The sequence below is a fragment of the Protopterus annectens genome, chromosome 8.part0 (genome assembly GCF_019279795.1).
Source record: "Protopterus annectens isolate FY-2018-M chromosome 8.part0, PAN1.0, whole genome shotgun sequence".
NCBI classification, from domain to species: Eukaryota; Metazoa; Chordata; order Ceratodontiformes; family Protopteridae; genus Protopterus; species Protopterus annectens.
In genome coordinates this window covers 506,627,005-506,647,207 of record NC_056741.1, presented here as the reverse complement: position 1 = coordinate 506,647,207, position 20,203 = coordinate 506,627,005, and positions in this window count along the sequence as shown.

Here is a 20,203-nt window from a genome sequence, read left to right as displayed (position 1 = left end):
GTGCAGCAGGTGTATGTCATTCAGCATTAGTCATCTGCTCGGTTAGAGAATAATAAATGTATGTACAGGCATATCTGTCATCCTTCCACTGAGGAGGATAGGCTTGTGAGCTCTATCTAACACAGAGTACAGCTGCTCACCAGAGAGACAAAGGAACCTAGTAGGAAATGGAGTGACGACTGGATCTGAACAGTGTTGGAACCGTGACAGAGCAGAATTTACCGAAGTACATTCTAATTGACTATGTGGCTCGCAAGGCTGTGCTATCCTCATGGGAAAACATTTCATAAGCATTACCTTAGCACTGTTGTAGGAATACAATCTTGTGGACTATAGTGATGTAAATGCCCTGTGACTGACCACATCATTAATGTGTGCATAAGATGATAGTATACACAATGCTCATACAGCTGTAACATGTATAGAGTAAAACAAAAGTCTAAACTTGTACTGCATAGTTCTTTGCCTCCTGCTGCACAGTAGTAAAATGTTATTAATCTCAGCTTCCTGTGTTATTGACTGTCAGTTTGAAAAGACGAATGAGTGTTACAGTTTGATTTAAACAATGTAATTGACAGATGTGTATGTTCTAGCATGGGAATAGGTCAAGCCAACCATCACAATGCCCATGTGTACCACATACAAACAGCCAGTATCACGCAGTAGTAGTGCATGAAGGCATACACGACTGTGGGAATAGTACAGGACATATGGCACATGCCAAGTGCAGATGCATGACACAAACCCCAGGATGGGTGTCCCTGCAAAGAGGAACATGTGCCAACCACACCTCCCACAGATGTACCGGCAATAAAACACATGGCAAACACACAGAAACACTACCGTCCAACACACGACTGCAATGGAGCCTGGTCAGACACCAACATGAAGCATGCACAGACAGGGACTTGTGTAATGTTTGCCTTAACACCCCCATAGGCCAAGAAGAATAGAAAGAACATATGCATGTAATGTTGTGAAGGATGTGTGGTAGTCCTCAGTATCACAGTGTTAGGGACACAGATACACTGTCATCAACTGTGACGTATGTGCACTGTACACAGCATACCTGCATGTAATACAGAGGACAATCATGTGCCACAGAAATATACACTGGATAAAGAGGATAGGGGATAGACAAGTGTAAATGTGACAAACTATGAATATAGGTTCATAGGTCCATAGGTACAGGGTAGGCCATCATCCCAGGTTCAGCCATAACACTACACCATAGTTAGGATGACTTTGGCAACCTTCTGTGCGTCAGATAAAATACTCATGATATTGCTGTACCTCCGTCAAGCAGTGATAATGATGTAATCCCTGGCCTATACCTGCAATTCTCCATCCAATGGACAACATACCCTTGAACAAGGCTATGAAGGATCTCTGTCTCACATGTACTGTGATGTAGATCCACAGCATTGTGAGTGTCTGGGTTATATATGTGTCACTCAAACACATCCCATTAATGACCGTGACAAGGTTCATGTCACCTGCCCTAGTGGTTCTGAGGGATGCAGATACAGTAGGTGAAGCATACACATGACATATGGGTTGAAATGGCCTCGTATGTCAGGCACAGGTCAACACTAAACAGCAGGTATGTGACTTAATGGGGCAGGGGTCCTACAAGTGGGGCAGCATTACACAAAATGATGTCATCCTGCATCTGTACGACAATTAACCTATGAGGGCTTCCCAGCTGCTCTAGGTGTAAGGTCAGATACAGTCTGAATGGGGCAATGTAGTAAATCATAGGTGTAACACGTAATGGGTACAAGGAGACAATGACCTAGCCTGATGTAGATGTGAATCCCTGCACAAACAGGTGGGCAATGTAGAAGTCCCACAGAACCATGATAGCAACGTGTGTGTTGAATGAATGGTGACCGACAAACTCTGTCCCCTGATCCCTGGTAATCACCCCTGTGCTGAGTGGACAGCCACCTATATGCTGGACAGGGTTGACCTAGTACTTCTCGACAGGTATGATGTTGCATTACTTAGCATTTAGCTGTGGGCCATGTCCCTGACAGCAGATATGCATATCTGGGAGGCCCTTGAAGGATATCTGTGTCAGATGTCCGTCACACTATGGCACCTGTTTTGCAGTCATCTACAAACAATGTTGCCCATAACACCCCTGTGTGTGCTTGTACCGTGGAAATGTAGATGTATGACAGGAGTGGACCCATGGAAGGGCCCCATGGGACACCACATGCGACAGGCAGTAGGTCTGACATGCTGCCAGCAAGTATGACCGTGTGGGTTGTGTCACATAGACAGTTTTCAACACATTCTGTGATGTCCGTGTTCACACCCCAGCCAATGGGTTTATCATCGATACCTGAGGGGTGTAATGTGGAGAAGGCATTTGCCAGCACGAGGTAGGCTGTATGGACTGCAACACCCCATCAATGGCCTCGGTGACTGTCCGAAAATGTCAACCATGCTTTAAAGGCATGAACCGCCCCTGAACAAGACAAACCGTGTTGGATGCAAAGTATGTATGTCCCCTATGCATTCATGTACGAGCCGCAGTATGATCCCTCCCCATGTCTTTGCAGATAGGTCTCCTCATGGTAATGGGACAGTAATAACCAGGCTCAGTGGAGGCATTGGCCCTGTGACGATGGGACTACCGTTGCCATGCGACACAACCTGGGTACCTTACCTGAGGTGAGGCTACAAAGAAATATCTGTCCTAACTGTGGGTCTAATTCCTCAATGAGATAGTGGAGTACACAGTGGGGTCACCAGCTGGTCTCATGGATGCTATGTCCACTACCCTGGAGAGAGCATGTCCCACCTGTGTGTCACAGAACATTTGGTGACCACAAACCGCTGGTACAGACATCTCCTCATGTGTGGGGGAGGGTGTGGAGATGTCCTCACTGGACTTGTCAGCCTGTATGTTGGCAATGTGTGTATGTTGAGTAAACTCCACCTCTTTGTGAACCCAGTCAGAGCATATGTGGGAGTGACCTCCCAGGTGTTGAGCATAGCAACTGAAGGTGGTATGATTGTCAGCCAGGTCCATGTAGGTATATCTGTGGAATGTGCCCTGGACCATGGCATGACAGTGTGTAACTCTACACATATGATGACCAAGGGTGTCATACCTCACAAGGTGTCTGCTCCACCTTGTAGTAGCCACCTCCTCATGCTGTACATCCTGTGTATGGCTGGGGTACACCACACTGGATGCTTGGCATTGGTACAATGAACCACAGTTGGGTAAGTGAATGCCTGGTTCATGCAGTCCTGTAGGTACTGGTAGATGGCAAATGTGTTTGATGCAGTGGCTGCAGTACTGTCGACCACTGGCTCAGGGTCCTTAAAGGAGACCACAGTAGTGTGCAGAATTGTGTAGTCTGCCTCTGAGCAAGCAATGTGTATGGTAACTGGCAACACTCACAGCAACGGATGCCAATAGCAGAAGCCAATGTCCAAATAACATAGATTAACTTCTGCATGACAATATGTCTTATCATACATGTATTGACACGTGTCTGCTAATTACAATTGCAAATGGGCGGTAAGACTGGCCTAAGGTTCCCGTGATTTACACAGTCTGGAGGTGTTGTTCCAATAATAAAGTGGCAATACCTCCCAATTGTGACTTCTGGGTATTAAAGTGGTTGTTAACCTGCAACATTGGATGTACACCATTGGGTTCTGGTGTCGGAAAACATGGTTCCTGTACCACTACACAGTATGGGTAGTCAAGCAGACATCCGCGATTGTTGAACACACAGCATCAGTGAAACCCACTGCTCACAAGGACACAATCCGACAAGCTCTACACTTTACATATGCACAGTGGTGTCCATTGTAGGACCCAAAATTGTCTAAAGACAAGAATGATGCCTTATTTCAATGCCTACGTGAACTCATTGTCGTCACAGGTACACATATGCACCGCAAGCGTGTTTAATGTTGATGATAGCTGTCCATGAAATGCAGCACAGATGCACAGAAATACCCAGGGTACGGGTCCATAGAACTACGTCCACATCACAGTCCTGCACACATGAAGGATGTGTAATGGGTACTGTGGACTGTTGCAGTCAAGGGAGTCTGGGTATGTAGAATCTGGCCTCGGTGTTGTTTCGCAGGCAATCCTTTGTCCGCCCGTGGGAGGATGTGTGCATAGCACCTGCCTTACTCTCCGCTAATAATGCAAACCATCTACCGGAGAATGCTAAATGCAGGTGTGAAATGTGTACAGGCCTATACTAGTGTCCAGTAGGCAATTCTCATGGATGGTCAGCGTGCGACCAAGATGGCACCACAACTGTAAACCCGGTGGAACTACACAGCCGTGGTAAGGCATAACACAGCAAATATACATAGGGACTATGGTTGACATTCACCATACAAAGTTGGACCGCCATGCAAAGATCGGTCTACACAGCACTCAATCTGCCAGCAACACAATGGGGAGCACTCGCTACCATACTGTGGAACAGATGGGCGACCTGTGCAACACAAAGTAATGGCACACCAACAACGTCAACTGGGATGTGTAAACTATGGCGTTCCCACCTATGATGAAAACATGCTTCAATGAAGACATAGGGGATCTACATGTTCCGGTGGTGTTATGTTGAAATTACAGTGACGGATATGTCCTATTGGGACGTCTGAGTTTTATTTGAAGCAGTTGCTAACCTGCATCTTTGGATGTACACCATCTGTTCACAGCTGTAAATCACCTGGTTACGTAGCACCACGAAGAATGGGTAGTCAAACAGACATCCACGATTGGGGAACATACAGCAGCAGTCAAAAGCACTGGCCAGTTGGACACAGTCCAGCAACATCTAACTTTACATATGCACATTGGTGTCCATTGAAGGACCTAAAATACCTTTTCACATAACTCACTCCAGGCGTTTCACGAACAACAGGCGATGCTATAGCCGTGGCTACGCACAGTTAGACATATGCACCACCAGCGTGTTTAAGGTTGATGACAAGTGTTCATGAAGCAGGACATATGAACAGAAATACCCAGATCGACGTGTCCATACATTTGCGTCCACATCCCAGTCCCGCACGCATGAAGGATGTGTAATGGGTACTGTCAAGGGTTGCAGCCATGGGATCTTGGGTATGCAGAAATGGGGCTTTGTGTTGTCTGGCAGTTAATCCGTTGTCCTGCCCCGTGGGAGGGATGTGTGCATAGTACCTGCCTTACTCACCACTACTAATGCAATGCATCCACCGTAGAATGCTAAATGCTGGTGTGAAATGTGTACAGCCCTATACCAGTGTCCAGTAGGCAATTCACATGGATGGACAAGCGTATGACCAAGATGGCACCCATAACTGCAAACCCGGTGGAATTACACTGCCGCAGTAAGGCATTACACAGGTAATACACATAGGGACTACACTTGACATTCCCCATACAGAAAACACAGACAACCAGCTGAAGAAGTCCAAAGCAAAGACGAGGTACTGTAGACACCGTCAGCGACCACTCAGAGCCCACCAGGAATTAAATGCAGTCACCATAGTTTATTGAAGCTCTTTTCGTCTGCTTCATAAGCAGACTTATTCAGAATACATACAATGCAGTCCAACCTACTACATTTAAAACCCTTAATTGGTCATTAAATTAGATGTGCTAAGTATTAATTAAATGCCTTAAAGGCAAACAAGCAAACAAACTTTACTTGGGTTACAGATTCCACACAGTGAGTACATCAGACATTGCTTGAAGGTACATTCTTCATAGAAAATAGAAGTATATGTATATATATGAAAGAAGAACCAACATAATGTTTTCCAAATGATTGACTGTTTAAGCTACATATATATGTTCTACGGATTGTGCCAATATATTAAAAGAACTACAGACACCTAGTAATATAAATGAACCATAATATATAGAGATAAACCGTATGATTATGACTAATGTAAAATAGACCAACGAAATGTAAAGATTCACAATGTGGTAAAGTAAGTATTCATTTAGAAGGTTAGTTACAGAAATCAATTCAGACATCCTTGTCAAAATACTAACACAAGGCCAGCAAGGTGGTTGGCCTCACATGTACTGGGATGTTGTTCCACAGCATAGTGAGTGTCTGGGTGATGAATCTGTCCCACCAGCACGTTCTATTAATGACACTGTGAAGGTGTACGTCACCTGCCCTTGTGGTTCTGAGGGATCTAAATTCTTTAGGTGAAGCATAGTCATCAGATCTGGGTTCGACATGGCCTTGTATGCCAGGCACAGGTCACCTCTGGGCAAGTGGTATGCGACTGTATACAGCTGGACTCCTTTCAGTCGGTCAGCATAACACATATTCCTGAGACCCTGCATCTGTTTGTCGATGAACTGTTGGGGCCTGTCCAGCTGCTGCAGGTGTCGGGTCAGATACATTCTGAACAGGGCATTGTACCCAATCATAGGTCTAATGAGTGATGAGTACAAGGGGACAATGACCTCCCCTGATCTAGATGTGAATCCCTTCATGATGATGTGGGCAATGTTGAAGGTCTACCTAACTACATTAGCAACGTGTGTGTCGAATGAACGGTTAACAACAACCCGGGTCCCCAGATCCCTGGTAACTCCCTCTGTGCTCAGTGGATTGCCACCTATATGGTAGCTAGGGCTAACCTTGTTCTTCCGAAGGGTATGACTATGCATTTCCTGGCATTTAGCTGTAGGCCATGTCTCTGGCACCACTTATCCACATCTGTGAGGCCCTCCTGAAGGATATCTGTGTCAGATGTGTGTCCGACTATGGCACCCAGTTTGCAGTAATCTGCAAACATTGTCAGCCATAACCCCCCTGTGTTTGCTTGTACTTTGGAAATGTAGATGCTGAAAAATAGTGGACCCAGGACTGAGCCCCATGGGACACCACCTGTGACTGGCTGTGAGTATGACATGGTGCCAGCAACTATGACCGTGTGGGTTCCGTGACTTAGCCGGTTTGCAACCCATATGGTGATGTATGGATTTACGTTCAAGATGATGGGTTTATCAATGATACCCGAGGGGGGTATTGTGTCGAAGGCCGTTGCCAGGTTGAGGTAGGCTGTATGGACTGCTTGACCCTCAGCAATGGCCTTGGTGACTGATCCTACAAAGTCAAACACGTGTAAAAGGCATGATCTGACTTTGACCAAGCCAAACTGGGTTGGATCCAAAGTATGCAAGTCCCCTATGTCTTTATCTATGAGTTCCATTATGATCCTTCTCCATGGCTTTGCAGATAAGGCTTGTCAAGCTAATGGGATGGTAATAACCAGGGTCAGTGGAGGCACCATCCTTGTGAAGTGTGACTACAGTCGCCCTGTGCTACTACTTGGGTACATATCCTGAGGTGAGGCTAAGTTTAAACAGCTGTCCTAAGTGTGGGTTTAATTCCTCATAGAGTTCATGGAGTACACAGCTGGGACACCATCTGGTCCCATGGATGCTGTGTTTACTGCCTTGGAGACAGCATTTCCCACCTGTGCATTACAGATGTTCCAGGATCTACAATTCTCTGGTATAGATATCTCTCCATGTGGGGGGGGGGGGAACGTTAGCACTGAACCTGTCAGCCAGTATGTTGGCAATGTGTGTAGGTTCAGTCATCTTCACATCATTCTGAACCCAGTCTGAGCATATCTGGGAGTGTCCTCCCAGGTGTCCAACATAGCTAAAGAAGGCCTTATGATTGTCTGTTGAGTCCTTGTTAGTTTCTCTGTTGAATTTCCCCTGGATGATTTCATGACAGCTTGTAGTTCTTCACATATAATGAGCAAGGGTGTGTAACCTTACAGGTATTCCGCTTTAACTTGTAGTAGCTACCTCCTGTCGTTGTAGAGCTTGTTCATGGCTGGGGTCCACCAGACTGGATGCTTGTCTTTGGTACAAAGAGTCACAGTTTTGTATGGAATTGCCTGATCCATGCAGTCCTGTAGGTGCTGGTGGAAGGCATATGTATGTGATTCAGCGGTTCGAGTAATGTTCACCACTGGCTCAGGGGCCTTAAAGGAGACCACAGTAGTGTTCAGAAGTGTGAAATCGGCTTTTGAGAAAGGCATATGTATGGTAACCGGCACCACTGTACACATGGAACATCATAGCAATAAACCACGGCCTGATGTGGGTAATGCTGGACATACCCACGGCAGACATGGCGCGTTCCCGAGTCTGATGCCCGAGGGACCACACACATAGCCGGCCTTAGGCATAGGCCAAGTAGGCAGCCGTCTAGGGCGTTGCTCTACTCGGGGCACCTTTCCAGACTTTATTTGGTGTAGGTAGACCAGGAGGGGGGGTAGCGGGTGATGTGGCGGTGGCAACATGGAGTCCTTCTGCCTAGGGCACCACTTTACCTAAGGCCACTCTTCCCGTGGGTAATACAGCAGTACCCACACCCAGACGCGGGTCATTGCTAGTATGCCATATCATCTATGGCAGAAACCATATATTCCCAGACATAATGGCACAGCATAATGCCTGTCCGCCCAAACACAGGCATACGGCACCCAGCGGCGGTCGCGGGCGTACTGCGAGATGTCCGTTACCAATGTTGACACTGTCTCGCTTTGTGAAACAAACTCAACATAGCGATTCAATACTAAACAGCGACGGAGAGCCCGATGTCCCCGTGGCTGAGCTGTTCAACCTGTTCCGCCATGTTAAATGTGTGTAGCAGAGCGGAACCGGCCCAAACCAAGCAACGGACATGTCTGTGGCTCAGTGAAAGCCATCACGCAATGGTAAACCCATGTAATATTGCGACACAGGTCATACATACCGAGGGTTAGTAATGGAAATAGGTCCGTTCGACCAGACCGTGTGCAATTAGTATAACAAGATCTACAATGGGTACACCGGCCAATAAGCGCACACGGTTATGAATAATTGGGGGGGTGACATGGTATCATAGACACGGACAAACCGTGCCCATGTGACTCATCTAACATTCGTACACGGTCAGGGCAGTTCCGTACACTGGGCGGACAAGACCAAACCCAAAGCACCACAGGAACACCCTGACAATCGAAGGCCTGTATGCGTAGGGGATATAAGCACCTGTGATCTGAACATCCCTGCGGTCACGACATATGCATCCTGGGCCATGAGCGAGGGGGAATAAGGAATGTTTAACATGCAGTACCGCACCTTTCCCAGCAGGAGAATGGATGCCTGTGACGTGCGTGAGTGCGGGAGGGGATATGTAAATGTAGCTAAGTACCATGGGTATGCATATTAATGACACGAACAGCTAGCGTGTAGTGGTCACAGTAACGCAAAGCGTGAATGCAGTCACGTTTGAATTACGACTATAGAACATATAGATGTGAGCATAATGCGTAATCGTCCATGCTGCAAAGACTGTTACATGTATAAAGTTGTAAGTGCGTTCTGCACCGTCCGTCAACTGGATCAGAGACATGTTACGGAATGGTCACAACTAACACACACCACGTAACCACACAGACCCAGTAAACATATATAAACAGAATCACGGATATGCATGTGCGCCTGCGCGTAACCCACAATCAGGAAATGCGAGTGTGCGTGTGCGTGTGTGATCCACTCGAAGCAGGGAAGGTTAAGGATGTGTCCTCCACTCATTTACATTCATAATTGTAAAATATATGCTTAAATTGTACTTATTGATTCCATGCTTTGGAATCGTAATGCTAATTATACACATTGATATAAAATATCCTGATCAACACACTACATTCTAAGGTTTACTCACAACAATTATCAACTATGTTTCAATATACTGATTGTATTGACCAATATTGTATTTATATTAACACATCGTTGTCGTATTATTGTTTCCATTAAGTAATGTATGCAACACTGATTTGTATATGTCACGTTATCATCAAGACTTGGAGCACTGTCCACTTAACTATGAGCAGGTTTATTGATTAATTGACTTTAAACTGACTCTGAAGGAAGTGTATAAGGACGACTATGTAATGTATTTCGTACTCCGACGATGCCCCATGTTAGTAGGTGAAAGAGCTCAGTATCTTTTGACTGTGGAGTGTATCGTTTTTGTCATTGTCTGTTTTGGCCGATATATGTTCAATAATGTCTTTTATGAAGTTGGGCAGGGCGCAAGGTTTGCTGTATTTCCGCTTACTGGCACGTGGATATAGATAGGCCAAGTAATACATAATATGGGTAGTCAAGCAGACATCCGCGATTGGGGAACATACAGCGGCAGTCAAAACCACTGGCCAGATGGTGATAGTCCAACACGTTCTACACTTGACATATGCACATCGGTGTCCATTGTAGGACTCCAAAAATTGTTCCGTTTACACCATCGACCAGCTGTGATCGACTCAGACAGAGTGACAGCCGTGACTATGGCACAGCTAGACATATGCACCACCAGCGTGTTTAAGGTTGATGATAACTGTCCATGAAATGCAGGACATATGAACAGAAATCCCCAGATTGTCGTGTCCATAGAAGTGCGTCCACATCCCAGTCCGCACATGAAGGATGTGTAATGGGTACCGTGGGGGGTTGCAGGCATGGGATCCTGGGTATGCAAAAATGGGGCTCGGTGTTGTTTGGCAGATAATCCGTTGTCCCACCCCGTGGGAGGGCTGTGGGTATAGCACGTGCCTTAGTCCCCACTAAGGATGCAAAGCATCCACTGGGTAATGCTAAAAGCAGGTGTGAAATGTGTTCAGCCCTATATCAGTGTCCAGTAGGCAATTCCCATGGATGGACAAGTGTACGACCAAGATGGCACCTATAACTGGAAACATGGTGGAATTACACAGCTGCGGTAAGGCATAACACAGGAAATACAGATAGGGACTACAGTAGACACTCCCCATACAAAGTCAGACCGCCGTGCGTATACCGGCGTACACAGCACTCGATTTGCCAGCAACAACATGAGGATCACTCGCTTCCATACTGCGGAACAAATGGGTGACCTGTGGAACACATACTAATGGCACACTAACAACCTCAACTAGGAAGGTCAGCCGATGTTTCAACACTAGCGTTCCCACATATAACGAACATCCTTCAATGAATAAATAGGGTATGCATGTTCTGGCTGTTTTATATTGACAATACAGTGGCGTATATGTCCTACTGGGCCTTCTGAGGATTACTTAAAGCAGTTGCCAACCAGCAGCATTACATCAATACCATTTGGGTTAATCGTAGTAGAACATGGGTTTCGTAGCACAACATAATATGTGTAGTCAAACACACATCCATGATTGGGGAACATACAGCAGCGGTCACAACCACTGGCCAGATGGACACAGTCCAACATGTTCTACATTTTACATATGCACATTTGTGTCCATTGTAGGACCCAAAATTTGTCCTATTGCAGCGCCAACCGGTGCGAGCAGAAGACCAAGATGAACTACAGCCGTGACTACGGCACAGCTACATATATGCACCGCCAGCGTGTTCAAGGTTGATGACAACTGTCCATGAAATGCGGGACATATGCACAGAAATCCACAGATTGTCAAGTCCACAGATGTGCGTCCACATCCCATTCCAGCACACATGGAGGATTTGCTATGGGTACTGTCGAGGGTTGCAGCAATGGGATCGTGGGTATGCAGAAATGGGTGTTGGAGATGATTGGCAGATGTTCCATTGTCCCTCCCCGTGGGAGGGATGTGGGTACAGAACATGCCTTACCACCCACCAATACTGACAATCATCCACCGGAGAATGCTACATGCAGCTGTGAAATAGTACAGCCCTACACCAGTGTCCAGTAGGCATTTCCCCAAGGATGGACAAACGTACGGACAAGATGGCACCCATAATAGCAAACCTGGTGGAATCACACAGCCGTAGTAAGGCATAACACAGGAAATACAGATGGAAACAACAGTAGACACACCCCATAGACATCCATCCTGCCGTGCGAATCCCGGCGTACACAGCAGCCAAGGTGCTAGCAAGTATGTGGGGATCACCTGCTTCCACTCCGCGGAACATACGGGCGACCTGTGGAACACATATTAATGGCACACCAACAACGTCAACTAGGAAGGGCATACTATGGTTAAGCTATGGCGTTCCCACACATAAATAACATCCTTTCATGAATAAATAGGTTCTACATGTACCGGCTGTGTTATAATGACAATACAGTGGCAGATAGTTCACAATGGTACCTCTGAGGATTACTTAAAGCAGTTGCCAACCTGCAGTACTACAGTAACACCATATGGGTTAATTGTGGAAGGACACGGGTTCCGTAGCACTACATAATATGGGTAGGCAAGCAGACATCCGGGACTGGGGAACATACGGTGGCAGTCAAACCCACTGGCCGAATGGACACAGTCCAACATGTTCTACACTTTACATATGCAGGTCCATTGCAGGACCCAAAAATTTCTCCTTAAGTGTTGGCAACAGGCTGCGATCGTGTGACCCAGAAGAGGTGACAGCCGTGACTACGGCACAGGTAGATATATGCACCAATAGCGTCTTCAAGGGTGATGACAACCGTCCATGAAATGCAGGACATATGAATAGGACTCCACAGGTTGCTGCGTCCATACACGTGCGTTCACATCCCATTTCCGCACACATGAAGGGTGTGCAATGGGTACTGTTGAGGGTTGCAGACATGGGATCGTGGGTATGCAAAAACGGGTCTCGGTGTGGATTGGCAGATGATTCGTTGTCCCGCCCGTGCGGGCGTGGCCCATGGCATATGCGTTACTCTGCACTAATAATGCCGATCATCCACCGGAAATGCAGAATGCAGCTGTGAAATGTGTACAGCCCTATACTAGTGTCCAGTAGGCAGTTCCCATGGATGGACAAGCGTCGCGGCCAAGATGGCACCCATAGCTGCAAACCTGGGGAATCCACAGGTGTTGCAAGGCATAACCAGGAAATACAGATAGGGACTACAGTAGACACTCCCCATACAAAGCCAGACCGCTGGGCAGATACGGCGTAGACAGCACTCAATCTGCCAGCACATAAATGGGGATCTGCGCTTCCATACAGTGGAACAGATGGGTGACCTGTGTAAACATACCAATGGCACAATATCAACGTCGGCTGGGAAAGACATACGATGGTCAAACTATGGCGTTCCCACCAATGAATGACATCCTTCAGTGAATTAATAGGATTGATGTCAATTGACCATGGCAAACACCCAATGAACAGGAAAGACTTGCTGGCACCCTATGGCCACAAACCATGTCACACATAGGTAGATGGAACAGTCAACTGAAACATTTCGTCCACGACAGGTCGCATATGGTATCCAAAGGTTCTTCATAGACATGCATGCGCTATCACCCGTAGGCCCCGTGAGACTTACACATAACATGGAAGCATCCAGGCTTTAAATATCCACCCTTACACTTCCATTTGTCACTTTCTATGTGAACAATGAACATGTAGCCACAGCATAGAAAGCACAGACGCACTGCTAACGAAACACACATGTCAACATCTCAGAAAGCATCCTATGAACACACGTATTACATGATATTGTACTATGACAAACAAACAAACCAGCAACCTGCGGCAGGAATAGTCCCCGTAGTTCGACACAACACAAGTCTTCTTAACATTTAAACAGTTTATTAAAACATGCAACGTTTTCGTTGTTTCCACAACTTCTGCAGAAAAAAGCAATTTCTAAAAATGTTCACAATCAACAATGTGAGTCTTAACGAGTTCTTAAATCTCACATTGTTGATTGTGAACATTAAATTTGCTTTTTCCGAAGGAGTTGTGAAAGCAACGCAAACACACACGGAAGGGACGGGAGACAAACCTACGCCTATCTACATGAACTCACTACAGTATGAAGCATTTACAGAACGCGCTACCGAGTTTACTGAGCAGAGTGCTGTCAGAGGCATACTTGTAGGCTGGTGACATCGCCCGCAAGACAATAGCTGGCAATAGCCAAGGTATGTGTTGCAAAGCGTCTAAAAGCATGTTCATTCGCAGAGGCAGCTGGAAACACACACACACACACACACGGAAGACGAACCTAGGCCTATCTACATGAACTCACTACAGTACGAAGCATTTACAGAACGCGCTACCGAGTTTACTGAACAGAGTGCTGTCAGAGGCATACTTGTAGTCTGGTGACATCACCCGCAAGACAATAGTTGGCAATAGCCAAGGTATGTGTTGCGAAGCGTCTAAAAGCATGTTCATTCGCAGAGGCAGCTGGAAACATACACACACACGGAAGGGACGGGAGATGAACCTACGCCTATCTACATGAACTCACTACAGTATGAAGCATTTACAGAATGCGCTACTGAGTTTACTGAGCAGAGCACTGTCAGAGGCATACTTGTAGTCTGGTGACATCACCCGCAAGACAATAGTTGGCAATAGCCAAGGTATGTGTTGCGAAGGCGCTAAAAGCATGTGCATTCGCAGAGGCAGCTGGAAACACACACACACACACACGAAGGGACGGAGCGAACCTACGCCTATCTACATGAACTCACTACAGTATGAAGCATTTACAGAACGCGCTACCGAGTTTACTGAGCAGAGCGCTGTCAGAGGCATACTTGCAGTCTGGTGACATCACCCGCAAGACAATAGTTGGCAATAGCCAAGGTATGTGTTGCGAAGCGTCTAAAAGCATGTTCATTCGCAGAGACAGCTGGAAACACACAGATACACACACACACACACACACACAAGGGACGGGAGAAGAACCTACGCCTATCTACATGAATTCACTACAGTATGAAGCATTTACAGAACTCGCTACTGAGTTTACTGAGCAGAGCGCTGTCAGAGGCATACTTGTAGTCTGGTGACATCACCCGCAAGACAATAGTTGGCAATAGCCAAGGTATGTGTTGCGAAGCGTCTAAAAGCATGTTCATTCGCAGAGACAGCTGGAAACACACACACACACGATAGGGACGGGAGACGAACCTACGCCTATCTACATGAACTCACTACAGTATGAAGCATTTACAGAACGCGCTACCGAGTTTACTGAGCAGAGCGCTGTCAGAGGCATACTTGCAGTCTGGTGACATCACCCGCAAGACAATAGTTGGCAATAGCCAAGGTATGTGTTGCGAAGCGTCTAAAAGCATGTTCATTCGCAGAGACAGCTGGAAACACACAGATACACACACACACACACACACACACACAAGGGACGGGAGAAGAACCTACGCCTATCTACATGAATTCACTACAGTATGAAGCATTTACAGAACTCGCTACTGAGTTTACTGAGTAGAGCGCTGTCAGAGGCATACTTGTAGTCTGGTGACATCACCCGCAAGACAATAGTTGGCAATAGCCAAGGTATGTGTTGCAAAGCGTCTAAAAGCATGTTCATTCGCAGAGACAGCTGGAAACACACAGACACACACGGAAGGGACGGGAGACGAACCTACGCCTATCTACATGAGCTCACTACAGTATGAAACATTTACAGAACGCGCTACCAAGTTTACTGAGCAGAGCGATGTCAGAGGCATACTTGTAGGCTGGTGACATCACCCGCAAGACAATAGTTGGCAATAGCCAAGGTATGTGTTGCGAAGCGTCTAAAAGCATGTTCATTCGCAGAGGCAGCTGGAAACACACACACACACACACGAAAAGGACGGGAGACGAACCTACGCCTATCTACATGAACTCATTACAGTATGAAGCATTTACAGAACGCACTACCGAGTTTACTGAGCAGAGTGCTGTCAGAGGCATACTTGTAGTCTGGTGACATCACCCGCAAGACAATAGTTGGCAATAGCCAAGGTATGTGTTGCGAAGCGTCTAAAAGCATGTTCATTCACAGAGGCAGCTGGAAACACACAGACACACACACACACGGAAGGGCCGGGAGATGAACCTACGCCTATCTACATGAACTCACTGCAGTATGAAGCAATTACAGAATGCGCTACCGAGCTTACTGAGCAGAGCGCTGTCAGAGGCATACTTGTAGGCTGGTGACATCACCCGCAAGACAATAGTTGGCAATAGCCAAGGTATGTGTTGCGAAGCGTCTAAAAGCATGTTCATTCACAGAGACAGCTGGAAACACACACACACACATGGAAGGGACGGGAGACGAACCTACGCCTATTTACATGAACTCACTACAGTATGAGGCATTTACAGAACGCGCTACCGAGTTTACTGAGCAGAGCACTGTCAGAGGCATACTTGTAGGCTGGTGACATCACCCGCAAGACAATAGTTGGCAATAGCCAAGGTATGTGTTGCGAAGCGTCTAAAAGCATGTTCATTCGCAGAGGCAGCTGGAAACACACACACACACACACACACAGAAGGTACGGGAGACGAACCTACGCCTATCTACATGAACTCACTACAGTATGAAGCATTTACAAAACATGCTACCGAGTTTACTGAGCAGAGCGCTGTCAGAGGCATACTTGTAGGCTGGTGACATCACCCGCAAGACAACAGTATGAAGCATTTACAGAATGCGCTACCGAGTTTACTGAGCAGAGCGCTGTCAGGAGGCATACCCCTACGTGGGTGGTATCATTTGCAGAGGCAATGCGCCCGATCGGGAATTATGTCAGAGTATGCAGATGACTACACACCGGCCACCATACCCAACACCCCATGTGACACGGACATCCACCTAGGGCATCATAGACATGGATAACTGGTGCCAGAGCCATGGCCTGCTACTACATGCCAGAGAAGGTGCAGACCTACCCAGTGTGAAGGACATGTTCGGCCCAATGTCACATGTAGGTGGTAAGCCATTCAAGATGGTGGACATGTTCATGGAAATGGCTACCACACCTGTCGGTAACCTCTGTCAACACACACAATGGCAATGTGGGTGTGAAGACATTCCACTGTGGCCTCCTGGTCTGGAAGGAATCGCATCCACATCAGGGGTGTTCATTGTACCCCTGTATACATCACACACCAGAGCAATGACTGCATACAATGGCACATCTGGCCTGTAGCTAACCTGACGCCTGCAGCACTTGGAAGGACCGCAAACGTTACACAAGGCGGGGATGACGGTGCTAGGACATGTGTCACAAGCTGCACGACCAAGGGGACTCCGGCTGTAAACCTCCCCAGCACATCTGCTCTGTGGTGATCTGTGCCTGGCATACACGGCCATGTCCGACCTGGGTGACATGGGCATATTCCACTTCCTAGGCTCCAGGCAAACACGGGCACAGAAGCGACTGTGAGACACATCACCACAAAGATGAGTGGGACGTGCTGGGGTAACAGGGTCAACAGACGGAGACCCCCTACAACACGTAGAGGAGTGCCAGCCCATGTGAAGGAACGGCCCTGACTGCCTACGTCCAGGAGTAATAATGACGTGTGGATGTGTGAATATAGTTATGCACTAGGCATCATCTGTGTGTCAATGCTGGACAAGGGACTGGGGACTGATGGATGTGGCATCCCCATCCTGAGGGGTGTTAGCAGCCACACACAGTCATGCTAGGTCCACACATGTCGTAGGGCACATACCCTGTTATGTACATGTGCGCCTATGTACCTATGTAGGGGTCCATGCCGGTTGCGGGTCCCTGTGCTATGCTGATGTTGCCAGACATGCCTGTAGGTACCCCGCGACTACACGTAGGGAACTAATTACAGTGCTCCCAGTAGGCACATGCAAGTACACCATCATTGTCATATGGGTTAACTGAACCAACATGGTGCTACACATGTAACCACCATGCATACTGTGTACACAGATCAATGGATGCTGCACCTGTCCTGCATGGTATGTCTGCTGCATGACGTCAGTGCAAAACCCATATCACATACACACCTGTCACCAGCCATACCCACACACCACAACATACACATCACGTACTATGCGGACACAGGTATCACATACACCTCTCACTATCTTGTCCACACTGTGCATCAGAATATGTTTGCATAACCGTGCACTGATGGTGTAGCTCACAGTTATGCGGCAGAGACGTCATCATATGCACAGGGTGATATGTGTCCCACAGGCATGGGCTGTACCAATGGATGACATCATGTGTGTGTGTAAGGGCCTGTGCATTGACTGGGCATGACTGTGTAGATTGCATGTGGGTGTGGTGGAGCCCTACAGTCGTGTTTGCTGTGTGTGGGTTTGTGTGTACACAGTTCAGTCATCTGTGATGCCTACACGGGGTATGCTTGGCAGCCCCAGACTGTACAGTGCAGGTGTTACGGCTCACTGTGTCAGCCTGCGGCGACGTGACCCATGCCTGCCTGGGGTCACACTGGCATGACCGGGTGGAGGTACGGACTGTCCACTGTCCGATGTCACATGTCCGCTGGAAAAGTGCCCACGCTGGGGCCATCCAGGGCCACGTCCACGTGGCCTGCTCTGTCCTGGTGTGGTTGGTGTAGTAGCAGCTGCACTGCTGCTGCTACCAGCACTGTGTGGGTGGGCATGGGAGGTGGCATGCACACGCTGACCTGCACCAGGTGGTGTTGCTGGCCCATGCCCATGTGCCCTATGCCTCACCCCTACCTGGTGTTTCTGCACGGACAGCCCACGCTCAAGGATGGCCATGCCTCGGTCGAGGATACCAGCCATCTCACCCAATCTCCTATCCAGAACATCGGCAAGATGCTGTTGGGCATTCGCCAATGCCTGGATGTTGTCATTCAAGGAACAGATTGCAGACCTCTGCAGCCTCTGCCCTTCCTGGTTCTGCCGTTCGGCACGTGCCTGTGCCGCCATTACAGTCTGGAACATGCGTCTGGTTATACCAGCTGCTGCACCCTGTACGGCAAGAGTATGTCTAGCGGTGCACCCCCTACGAGCAGCACCTGCCACATGCCTGCATGGCACTGCACCAGTCATTACACTGGCAACATCGTGTGTACCCACACCTTCTGCAGCCACCACACATTCCTGCTCGGTGCCAACAGATGCTGACTGACCGTCATCTATGGGCAACGGTGTTGGGGTATGTCGGCATCGAACCGTGTGCAGGGATGAAGGGGCGTCGTGTGATGTTCTCCAATGGCACAGTGTCTGCCTGTGACGACCCTGCCTGTGCCTCATGCACATGGTCATCACCACTAGTATCTGTGGGGACACTAGCATCAGATGGACCACAGGAGGGGAACTCACCTACAGCACCTGTCAATTCAAAGACATACCATCGGTTACAATACACACACACACACACACACACACACACACACACACACACACACACACACACACACACACACACACACACATCATGCATGTGATAATGCAGGTGGCATGCAGCATTCACACACCACAGACCAGTGAATGTAGACCAGACATTCATAGTGGCAGTATGCACACTGCCCTGGTGGGAACAGTACAACAGGCAGGTGTCTTTTAGTAGGCATGCAGTACACACATTCATGGTAGTTTGCATGCATCACCGTGATACACCGTGTGGCCACGGGCAAGTTGACAGTACACATGGCTGCCGACACTATGTCATGTACACCGCAAACATGTGTGGTATCATGTGGACATGTGACGATGGTGTCCCACCGCATGCACCACATCACGGCTGTCACGGTGCAGTGTTATGTGTACAGTCTACAGATACAATGTATGGGTAACAGGGATGTCTGTGCAGGTGCGGTTGGTGTGAGCTGTGTACATAGCTGTACAGTGTGGAGTGTGGGCACTGTGCCACTGCACAGTAGCAGGACACAGTTATGTTTCTGTGCGATACGTGACCTGGACGTTACATTGCCATGTCTGTAAGTCAGTTCAGCTGCTCAGCAGCACGTATATGGTGGACATTGGAGGCACCTGTAGTAGCTGTGGAGAGGCATTCCATGTCACTGGTGTACTACATCGGATGTCCAGGGGGTCCACTACAGTGATGAGCCCACTATGTGTGTACAGGGTGCAACGGTGACTACCCACTGTGGATGTACTATGTGACAACATGCCTGTAGGTATCGACCATGGCCTTGTCTGTCTGGGTCATTGACAATTGTGTGTGGTGGACATCGTGCACACGGCCCTGTAGTGGCCCATGTGACATACAACCATACTAGTGTAAGGTGTCACATTCCCGACAGATATGCAGACAGTGTGGATGTCTGCTATATTGTGCATAGGTCATGTCATGGTGTGAAAATGTTGCAGCCAGACATCCACGTGCATGGGACATGGCATGTTCCATGTCACAACGTGTGCACCCGATGCAGGGGCATAGC